Below are 10,000 nucleotides of genomic sequence, written 5' to 3' on the forward strand. Positions count from 1 at the left end.
ACTCATAGCCCTGGCCATGTGCCTTATAAGGGAGAGGAGCCATAAAAGCAGTTAGTTAGTTGTGATAGCATAAGACATGCAGACGCAGTAAGAATCCTCACGCGGGCGCGAATGATGCAGCTTGCTGAGAAGACCATTCCTTTCCACTGTCCGACTCCAGACTCCAGTCATCCTCAGGGCACCGCCATATGTGTGTTCATCCCTCGTCCTTGTCAGAGACCACCTTTCCCTAAGGTAAAATGGAGTAAAGACTTTTCGGTCACGAAAGTTTGCCCTTTAAGCCTGGAGTACCAGCATTTCATTTCTGTCCTTGTGCCAGCTTATCCCGTGCCATTTCAATGTCCTGTGTTCGAGTGTAAAAGTGATCATTCATTCCTCAAGTCTTTGGCGCCCTCAGTGCAAACTCGAGTCATATTCGGTGTTATATTGTTCCTTTACTGGCGTGTAATGTATAAATCTCTCTTGCAGAGGGACCCATTCCAGTGGACTCATCTTGGCCTGTGCCCCACCTTTAACCAAGATTAGAAGGATCTTTAGGCATTGCAGATCCTTTATCAATTTACTTATCCATTTTCCCTTCAATTGCTTGCTTATGTAAATATAAATCTTTGATTTAGCCCAAGTGTTTACGTAACATTTCCTTATGAAGTAGAGCCTTCAGCTCCTAAATTCTCCCTTTTTTCTTATTTTTTTAAGATTTCCCTTTACACAAGTCAGAACTTCAAGGCAAATTAAATAAAGTTTCCATTGCCGGCCTGTAAAATACCATAAACCCAGGAAATACGTATATATATATATATATATATATATATATATATATATATATATATATATATATATATATATATATATATATATATTACTTACTGTGATTTATATTTCCTTGCTTTACCTAAGACCAAGTAATTCTGTCAGTTAGGGCTATATTTAACTCTAAAGGACAGATAGTGAATAGATCAGGGTGCCAGTTAACACTCGTTAACAAAGAATAGAGGTTTATTCATAACCACAGGAATGAATTCAGCAAACTTACTGGAACACTAGTTCAGCAAAAACAAGTAAATTAAACAAAGTGATTGGATTATTTACAGGAGTTAACAGCAGCCCAGAATAATGGTCCAACTTCGGACAAACTTCAGTGCTACATAGACTGAATGGAACAGTTGATGAGCTTCTCAGACGCTGTATCAGAATTTACTGCGAGGTCGAATTAAGGCTTCTTGATACTAAGGATGCAGATTCTTCTCCCCAGAAGAGGATGTTGCACAGGCACAAGGCAAACGTAATTCTGGAAAAGTACATATCTAGATAACAATCTTGTATTACAGAAACACTCACTTGTCACTACTAATCACAAGGGAGGATTATTAGTTCAAAAATAATGCGTTTAACACCATGAAAGATAAATTGTTTGAGTTCACTAGACAACAATAATTGCACTTGATAGATAACTTCATAAATGGAATACACTTTACTAGGACTTTCTTAGTCAGTGACTGTTTGAGAGAGGAAAATTGCAACACAGAAAATGAGAGTTGCAGTCAAATGGAAAGAGAACTGGGAGTAATTGTCAAAATCTGACTTACCACTGGGAGATATAATGCAGTGATCAATTGCATCAAAAGCCCTCGATCCACCGAAATAGCAATCTTTTCCCTAACATTCAAAACGACAGACAAAGGGCTTAAGTGGACTGCCTGGAAATATGTCTGGCTTCAACGGCTCTACTCTGAGAATCTCTTTTTGGAGCTTTCGGTAGCTTGTGTTGAGACTGGTCTCAGCTCCTCCCACAAAACAACTTGGCTTGGTTTGGACATAGATATCGTATGGAAAATGACAAAAGGCTCACCAGTACAAAGGTCGTAGAAAATTGAGTTCAAAGGTACATTCTATCTACCTATCCTGTCTTATATTCCCCTGAACTGAAATTCTTACCTTTGATGGTTGGGATCTGTTCAAAACAACCCAGCTACTTCCTGCTCCTTGTGTATTGTGTGAGGCATCTACTCTTCAGGTATAATGTTAAATTAACTTTATTCTATTTTGAACAAGGCAGACAGGTCGAGACAGAGAATATTTATAATAGCTTCCCCCTTAAAAAGGCCTTCACTCCCTATCGGGCGGGAAGGTCTATACTGAGTAAGCTGTTTGCCTCGAGTACCCTACTCCTTTCCGCTGAACAGATTATGCCCTTGCAATGCAACTAGCTAAGGATCTACCTGACTCTAGAATGGGATACAAGCTATAATCACTTACTTTTTGCAGAATCCTAACACAACTTAAGGGTGTTTACAGATTTTTTACATGCTACCTCTGATGATTGTGATATTCATTCCTAGCCAAATGGTACATTCAATTGTATCTTTATGTCATAACCTATTAGAACACTGCCGTAGCACCAAAGTGAATGACAATGAACTAGCTAAGTTACAATATTCTTACAAGTATACAATTTCTTACACTAGGGTGTACATTTATAGTCAACACAGTCATATCTTGGGGTTCTTTAAATGAGTTTTTTTTTATATGGAAAATGGTTTCCTCAACTGAGGTATTATGCCATGCATGTCATGAGCTCAGTGGCTCTATTCCCAATAGATACGATTACTGGCTTAACAAGTTATACTTACTCGGTTATTGCTGCTCACAACAAGAATTAATCATAAGGTTACTATTACTACTTACTGAATCTGTTCTAGGCTGTTACTAAGGCAGAGATCAGGCCGCCTACCTCCACTGGGCAGGAGCCAGGATCACTCTGAGATGGAAAAAGGCACTGCTCAAAGAGGCACGAGTGCCAGCGTGAGCTTGTGGCTCTTGCAACTACTTGGCTCTCTTCTGTCTCTTCTTCTTCTTCTTTGGGTCCCTCCAAGGCCTATCTATGACAGTCCTAGGAGGTGATGAGGGTACCAGCTCTGGTGATGGGCCAGACGGGCTAGCGGGCGCGAAGCCAGGTGTATCCTCAGAGGCTGCAGGAGGGCTCCCTACTCTGGCTGCTACGACAACCAGAGCAAGAGGGGTCTCCACCCCTGTGTCTGAGGAGGCCAGTTCCCGGTCTCCCAGAGAAGATGTAGCAGTTTGATCCACCAGAGGTTCATCCTCTGGGGATGGATTTGGTGAGGAAGAAGTGTCGGGTGCCGGAGGCTCACGTGTTGCTAAAATCAATGCTGTGAAGGTTCCTGGATCTCACGTAGGAGGATCCATCTCATGATATGAATCTGGCACAGAGTCCAATTCTTATAGGGGCTCAACGTCCAAGATGGATAGAGCGGGGCACTGCGTAGGGCTCACAAGTGGCACTGGCAGAGATTGATGGTCAGACATTCCTGATGAGGGATCCGGAGGTGCAATACCTCACGGATGGCTTGAGTTGGGCTGAGACAGTGATTCCTGTCCCAGCTGGAGGTCAGAGCCTCTTGGAGATTTTTGATTTGGGGCGTCCGCTGGGCGTTGATTATTTGGGCAGCCCTCCCAATTAGTGGAGTGGCCTGTCACCTGGCATGCTCTACAGCGGTACTGCTTCCCTGTATTGTCCTTTCGTGCAGAGGGAGGACTTTGTTGGTGGCCGTCCGTTCTTGGAGAGGGAGGACTAGGCCTGGAAGTGCTTTGTGTGTGCCCCTTATGCTAACCACTTCAGCGGGTGGAAGGTATTTCTTCTTGGTTTGGTGGCATGCCAGTGAAAGTGGCTGTGTTCTAGTTTGGTTATCTTACAGTCAGTGCATCCATTGCAGAGGTAGCTTGGCTGCGAAATGGCATTGTGGAAGGGCTTCACCAGAGGAGGTCCCGACCCAACAGGAAATCCACTCTGGGGCTGATTCCACTCACTATGCCAAGGTGGTGAGGTAGTGTGCCCCAAGGTGTCGTGACCTGGAGCTCAACTGTGGGGATGGTTTTGGTGTCCCCCGCTACCCATTTCATCTCCCACCCAGTTTTCTCATCAACTGTGGCACTGGCTGGCACTTAGGGCCTAGCAATCAGGCTAACATCAGCTGTAGTGTCTACCATAACCAGCTGGGCCATGGGCAGGCTAGAGCCATTAGAGGGTGCCACCAAGATGAACTGGGTATCCAGCCACTCAAGGTGAAGTATCTTCTGCGGCCCAGCCGTGGAGAACGTGGTGCTTGTGAAGTTGACGAATTTGGTGGCTGGGACATGATTTGGGCAGGCTGGATATCCAGCACTATAGTGGCCGGCAGCACCACAGGATTAGCAAGGGCCCTTTGTGGGGGCTCAGTTACCTGTGGTGACTGTTGGTGAAGGGTCAGTGGAAGTAGAGGGGAGAGGAGTTCTGGTTATTGGTAGGAGAGGGCTTATTGTTTCCCAACTTGTAGCATCAATAAGATTCAGTGTGGCCCACCTTCTTACAGTGGATGCATGGAGGCTTGCTAAATAGTCTGTTCTTCCAGGTGAGTCGAGCCTGAGGGTACGTGGGGGCACTATGCGTCTTTGAGATGTGCTGTGGGACTGGTTGTAGTTTTCCCACGAATTGGCCATATGGCAGGCTTCCATAAGTGTAGTGGGCTACTTGTCATTTAGATACACAGCAAGGGGCCCAGGGACACATTGGAAAAGATCCTCCAGCATAGTCTGATTGAATAAGTCCTTGAATGTAGTGCATGACAGAGTCAAACCAGCATGTACCAGACTGGGTCTTGTGACAGGCACATTTGGTCCAGGAACAGCCGACTTCCTTGGTAAGACCTCAGAACCGCTGTCGCCATTTCTCCGGGGTGATTTCGTAGGCTTTCGTTATGACCCTATGAACTTTGACCATGTCGCCTCTTTGACTCTTCTCCAGTGAGCGGAGGACTGACTTAGCTTTACGTTCCATGTGCTTGGCAAGCACTAAGGTCCTCTCTGTCTTGGTGGTGTTGTAGTTTTCAAAGAGAGACTCTATTTCCTCCAGCCATGCTTCTGGCTCTTCCTCAGTCCACTTGGGGACTAGGGAGTTAATGCTTGATACTGGAGCATTTGGTGCAGCAGGTATGAGGTTGGAGGCTTGTTGGGTAGCCATAGCTTCAGCATTTTCTTTTCGAGCCATCTCCAGCTCGAGCCCCTTTTCTTTGAGAGCTAACTCACTTTCCCTGAGGGCTAATTCATGCTGTCTTTTCTTCTCTTCTCTTGCATCTTCCAGCTGCCTCTGTTCTGCGTCAAACCTCCTCTGTTCTGCTCTCTCTTCCCTCTCTTGCTTGGCTAAGTCATCCAGCTGTTTTTTGACCCAATTGGCTAGTTCCGCTCCTTCGTAACCCAGTTCCTTGCCCATGTTCAGGACAGCTAGGTGATGTTTCAGCGACGTGGTTCAGGAGGTAAGTATGTCTACCTTGGATGACTGGAATGACTTATGAATTGGGGAAGCGTCCCTCAGATTTGGGTGACACTTCAGTGGTGGGGCACCTTTTGAATAAGGTGGCACTGTGGTTGAGCATGCCATGCAAAAAGTCACACTTATGGCTCCTGTATCTCAGGTACTCGAGGGTACAAGTGTAACAATTTCACAGGACTTTTTGTCTTTGTGTGGCACTATGGTGCCAGTGCATTCTAGGAATCAACACTATCTTGGAGTACAACTAATTGTACTAAGAGGAAAAGCACTCTGCCCAAGCAGAGTGTAATTAATAGGCAGAAGAAAAAGGAAGGGTAGAGGAAACAGATAGGTAAGCACTTCAATGGGTCATGACAGTGCCTCAGGTTAGTGGCATTGAGGAAAAGAAGAATCAATTTTGGTTGCTTTGGCACTTGTGGGTGACTAGTTCCTAGTACTGGCTGCTCTTTCTCTCTCATGTGGAGGAGGGAAGGCTTTTATGCTTCAGTCTGGATAAATAGACCCAACTTGTGGTGGACAGTTTCCAATAGCTGTGGTTAATTCTTGACTTATCCTCAACTGGTTGTGGGACAGAGGTGTATATTTTTCTCTGAACATGAAATTTTACTGTAATAACTTCACTGGTAAATTTACATAAATGATAAAACAAACATTTTCTAGAGATTCATAGCAGCTATATGAAATTGTCTCTCTGCCAGCCCATTCATTCCATGGGGACGGTACACATACCTTATTTACTTAAACACTTAAGAAAGTGGTGAAAAGAAAAAAAAAAATGAAGTAAGTACTACCAAACAAATGCGTAAGAAAGGTCTGCACTGCATGAGAAAATGGGAGACAAAAGAAGGAAAATTGAAATGGATACTAGTAGGCTTTCTTATCTTGAATACTCCTGATTACTTTGGCTATGTTAGTTAATAGGTTGTCTACCAATATTAACATGCCCAATTATACCATGCTCTAAGTAATTCTTGGTAATATTCATTAATTCTTATGCTGGTAAGTATTGTTAAATTAGTTTGAGTTTCTTATTATTTTCTCTTTATTTAATTACCTGCTAAGATGTATATTTGTGTAGGAACTTCCTTTATAAATTCTAGCTTCTTATATATTCCTGACAATTGGCTAACTTTTTCTTTAAACACTTTACATAAAATTATAGGTACCTGGTTTTCCCTTTTATGGAAGTATTTATTATAAAGATTTATGAGTGCAGTAGTGCACTGCACAAAGTAGGTCATCAATGCATGTGAATGGAAGACTTCAGACTGAGAGAGACATCTGCTCGCGACGTCACACAGGGAGTTCCCAACAACCTTCTTGTTTACCAACACCAACAATTTAAGATGGCGGCTACGGGTCGCGGGCAACCCCTTCCTAAGATGGCGCACGAATCACGTGAACACACACAGTGGATGGCTCAGACAATGGCTCTACTGGGAGTAAGTTGGGAGGAAGGTGACAGGCAGAAGAATACAAATCTCCCGCCTGTCTTTGCTATGTTATTATAATGCAAAAGAACAAATCACTCGAATTCCTCTTACAAAACGAATGAAGCTTATGTGGGAAGGCAAGTTTTAACTTAAAATACCACAGATGCGAGTTATTTTACGTTATAAAGACGGAAAACAAATTTGTTATGATTTTCTCTTTTTCTGTCTCTCAGCGCCATAATCAATTCCTACCCTTAGCCGCCATGCTAACTGCGGGCCCTTCTCGATACAAAGGAATGGATGACATGACGTAATTACTGGCCCGATTTACGTTAATGTAAAAAGGCAAATTATGAAATTAAACACTGACACAGTTATTTACGATATTGTTGGAAAAGAAATTCAATGTGATTTTGCACGAGGAAAGTAATTCTATTCATGACGCTCAATCGGCGGCATTCTCTCTAGGGTTTCCACTTGCTGCTTTATAAGAAATATCCTATGGACTTATAAATTGTCTGTTCTACCTTACAAGAGAAGCGCTAGGCACACACCCTCCCAATTAATCATGCAATTGCTAATTTAATATGCATTAATCATTGGCCGGCGACTAGCAAAATATTAAGTCTGACATCGCTGGCTCACTGCAACCTTGACTGGAATGCGGGTCTGGCTCAGTATCTTTTTTTTATTTTTCTTATTCGTAAATTGTAAACAGGTTCATTTACTGCACATTTTCCTACCTACTCTATCTTCTTCATATAGAAATGAGATTAATATTACTTACCTTGGCCTGTATCCTTTTTTCCTTGGGAGAATATTGTATGAAATTGATATGATCTGACTTTTATCTTTGAATTAATTGGTATTTAATTTTCCAAGTTCTTTATATCTCTGTGGATAGCTAGCATAAGTTAATTAAATAATTACAGAGATCATGGCAACGTGTTGCCATTGTTATGTTAGTCCTTCGGCTGATGAGTTTAATTATTTCTTACTGTGATTTATATTGCCTTGCTTTACCTAAGACTAATGTAATTCTGTCAATTAAGGCTATATTTAACTCTAAAGGACCGATAGTGAATGGATCAGGTCGCCAGTTAACACTCGTTAACAAAGAATAAAGGTTGGTTCTTAACCACAAGAATGAATTCAGCAAACTTGCTAGAACACTAGTTCATCAAAAACAAGTAAATTAAACAAAGTGAATGGATTATTTACAGGAGCTAACAGCAGCCCAGAATAATGGTCAACTTCAGACAAACTTCAGTGCTACATAGACTGAACCAACATAATATGCTTCTCAGATGCTGTATCAGGAATTTACTGCAAAGGTCGAATTAAGGATTCTTAAACCAGGATGCAGATTCTTCTCACAGAAAGAAGATGTTGCACAGGCACAGGGCAAACGTAATTCTGGAAAAGTAAGTATCCAGATGACAATCTTGTATTACAGAAACTCTCGCTTGTCATTACTAATCACAAGGGGAGGATTATTAGTTCAAAAATAATGCGTTTAGCACTGTGGAGGATAAATTATGTGACATCACTAGACAACAGTAATTGCACTTGATAGATAACTTCATAAATGGGATATGCTTTACTAGGAATTTCTTAGTCAGTGACTGTTTGAAGAGGAAAAATTGAAACATGGAAAATGAGAGTTGCAGTCGAAGGGAAAAGAACTGGGAAGAATTGTCAAAATCCGTCTTACTGCTTGAGAGATAATGTAGTGATCAATTGCATCAAATGTCCGTGGTCCGTTGAAACAGAAATCTTTTCCCCCATGTTTGAAAGGACAGACAAATGAAGCAAGTGGACTGCCCAGAAATATATCATGCATCGACGGGCTCTGCTCTGAGAATCTCTCTTTGGAGTTTTGGGTAGCAGGTCAGAGACTGGTCTTGCTCCTCCACAAGCCAACTTGGTTTGGCTTGGATGTAGAGTGTCATCTGGAAAATGACAAAGGCTCACCAGTAAAAAGGTCATAGAAAGTTGAGCTTAAGTTACAGTCCATCTAAGGTTCGTCCTAGAAAAACCTATGCTGTCCTATATTCCCCTGAACTGAAATTCTTACCCCACTGAAGGTTTAAATCCGTTCAAAACAACTTAGCTACTTCCCGCTCCCTTGTCTCTTGTGAAAGGCATCTGCTCTTCCCAACTCTAATGTTAGAACTAATTTTATTCTATTTTGAACAAGGCAGAGAGGTAGAACAGCGAATATTTATTATTATTTATATATATATATATATATATATATATATATATATATATATATATATATATATATATATATATATATATATACTGTATATATATATATATATATATATATATATATATATATATATATATATATATATATATATATATATATATATATATATATATATATATATATATATATATATATATATATTTATAAATTGTTTCCTTACTTGAAAACATTAACACTGAGGCCGCTGTTAGTGAGTTTTAAAAATGGCGTGGCCATGGGTTCCAAGTCTTTCACCAATTCTAGTTAATATCTTTATGGAATGGTTTGAAAAGAAAGAGGTGGGCAAAGTAAATAAAGGGAACTTAAATATCGTAAAATGGGTAAGATACGTGGATGACATCTTGATTATTTACAAGGGAGAAAGGGAAGATCTACACAAGTTTTTAGAAAACATAAATAAACTAAATGAAACATCAAGTTCACAATAGAAAGAAGAGAAGGAGGAGAAATTCCTTTCTTGGATGTCCTGGTCAAGAGGGAAGGGAGAATTTAAAATTCAAGGTATATAAGTAGAAGACACACACCAATTCATACATACATAGGTTCTCCAGTCATAGGAAAGAAATGAAAATAGGATTAATGACAGGGTTGGCCATCAGGGCTTATAGGATTTGCAGTCCCGAATTTTTAGACGAAGATTTGGATTACCAGAGGAGGTTTTAGGAGATTAGACTACCTAAGTATTAGGAGTGGGCACATATCAAAGCAAGGAAAAACTATTTTGGGAGAGGGAAAAGGATAGAAAAGGAACATTCGGTAGGAAAGAAAATAATTACAGTCCCAGACAACAAATCTATTGCACCCATCAAGGGCTAAATAATCTCAAATTGATAGGCAACTACAAAAACACCATAAGGAATAAAATAGTTAGAAACGAAAAGTCGGTAGAGGGGTAAGAGATTAGAGGAGGGTATATATGGCAGCATGTCTAGACTGTGAAGAAGGGTACTATGGCGTAACTGGCAA

The sequence above is a fragment of the Macrobrachium rosenbergii genome, chromosome 21 (assembly GCF_040412425.1).
Source record: "Macrobrachium rosenbergii isolate ZJJX-2024 chromosome 21, ASM4041242v1, whole genome shotgun sequence".
NCBI lineage: Eukaryota > Metazoa > Arthropoda > Malacostraca > Decapoda > Palaemonidae > Macrobrachium > Macrobrachium rosenbergii.